This window comes from Pseudophryne corroboree, chromosome 2 (genome assembly GCF_028390025.1).
Source record: "Pseudophryne corroboree isolate aPseCor3 chromosome 2, aPseCor3.hap2, whole genome shotgun sequence".
Taxonomy (NCBI): Eukaryota; Metazoa; Chordata; class Amphibia; order Anura; family Myobatrachidae; genus Pseudophryne; species Pseudophryne corroboree.
In genome coordinates, this window is record NC_086445.1 from 232,758,100 (window position 1) to 232,760,014 (window position 1,915).

The 1,915-nt window shown below is 39.0% G+C and overlaps 1 long non-coding RNA gene across 1 annotated transcript; it reads right to left on the reverse strand.

Moving 5' to 3' along the window:
• Positions 1 to 393: 393 nt before the first annotated feature.
• On the reverse strand, positions 394 to 1,590 carry LOC135050682 (uncharacterized). Its single transcript, XR_010241741.1, has 3 exons — positions 1,536 to 1,590; positions 1,125 to 1,192; positions 394 to 762 (listed from the first exon to the last, which is right to left on the reverse strand). It is a non-coding gene; the product is annotated as an uncharacterized LOC135050682 (long non-coding RNA).
• Positions 1,591 to 1,915: the final 325 nt, after the last annotated feature.

Below are 1,915 nucleotides of genomic sequence, written 5' to 3' on the forward strand. Positions count from 1 at the left end.
TAAAAGTGTATAGTGTCATATGTAATACTGGTTTTGCGCTAGAGGATCTACAACCATTTGCACATATATAGATTACCTATAGTTGACCTTTTGGTAACTAATTGAGGTATTTTGGGAGTATACCTCGTCCCTCATAGCAACAATGGTAATACAAGACAGGGACCCATATCCGAGCGCAGAGCCACTATCCCTTTCTAGTACATACTGTGTTTTCATCTGCATTGTATGTTTTCCAAATGAAAGAGGTGGTGTTTTTTTTAATATATGGTTAGTCACATTATGTATTGTAGTTGTTTAGAAAGTATGAAAACTTTTTTGATAATGAATTTTTTTTTATATACATTATTTTGAAATTTTGATAAACATGAGTTTTGAATTCATGAGAGCAACATATGTGTGTTGATTGAATTGTTTGGTTTAAAATAAAATGCTTTATATACATTTGCAGTCTCCAAAAAGTCACAAACAGCCTCTGGACCAGTCTCCACTCCTACTGATGCTGAGGATGTTGATGATGCTGATGATGCTGGTAAGTACATTAGCATTGGGTGTGTTTTCACATCAATTTGGATACAATATTAAATTTGTTTTTTTCAGGTCCATCCACACACGTGTTACCACCATGGAAACGCAGTCTGGGTGTGTCTTCATGGCCAGTACACATCACAACACCACGTCGACGCATGTCGGAGGTATTAGCCGTCCCACCAATGCAACTCCTCAACAGCCCACAGCCATTGTCACCACATTCGCCACACATGCCTGGTGAGGAAAAAAACAAACCAAAATGACACAGCTTAAAAAGAACACCCATCTTAGAAAAATTACCCCTTTGTAGTTTCACCGTTTAAGGCAGCTGCTTAGTAACAAAATGGTGATGTAAATAATGCACCACTAACAAACTTATCATTATGGTCTTCAATTTCTTAAACTAAAATAATTGATGGACATATGTTGACCATAGCCAGCAAACATTTGCAAATTGACACAAACAAATCAACAAATATACAAAATGTGCATAAGTACAACATCCACTAATTAATAATTAAAGTAACTCGCCATTTGTAGCTCTAGGAAACATAACACATAGGATATTCTTCATTAGTTAATAAGTTTATACTTACACACAACTGGTCTCTCATTTCAGGGGAACCCATTCTTCACTCAACTCAGCCAGGCCAAGTGCAGGAACCTGACAATGAAGATACATTCACTTTAAATCTCACAATAATACCACCGCCTGACCCAACAACTACACATTTGTCTACTCCGCCCACTCAATTGACACCACAACAGGACATAAGCCCTACCACACCACTACCACAGTTTCAGGAACAGGCTTTTTGGGACAGCTGGTTCACCCAACAAGCCAATAACTTTGATTGTTTGCGTAGGCAAACCCAATTTATTGCTAGTCTAGCCCATCACATCCAAAGATTATGCAAAGCAACACCAGATAAACCACAGAACTCACCAGAATAGCTAACATCCTGGAATTAATGAGGACAGACAATAATAGGATGCTAGACACATACCAACGAATCATGGATGCGAATCACAGGCTCCATCACTTATACCTCAGATATTAACTGCAACACAAAACACACAAGAGAGCATGGTTCGAATAATGGAAACCCCCATGATAGTTAATTCTATTTTTAACAATTATCTTAGGGAGATGTGATTGCATGGGCAAACATACACAAAGCTAACACAATTTCACACAGAATAGTGTCACGGTTGTTGGTACTTGTGGAACTGGATGAGGTCTAGTAGCTAGTTGGCTGGAGTCCCGAGGGCGGAATAGTGCGGGCTTGATATATGACCTGCTCATACAGGCATAGCATGTTTGACTAAAGTCTATGGTTGGCCACAGGTGTTTGTACTACTACGGGGAACTAGAACACTGGGGATA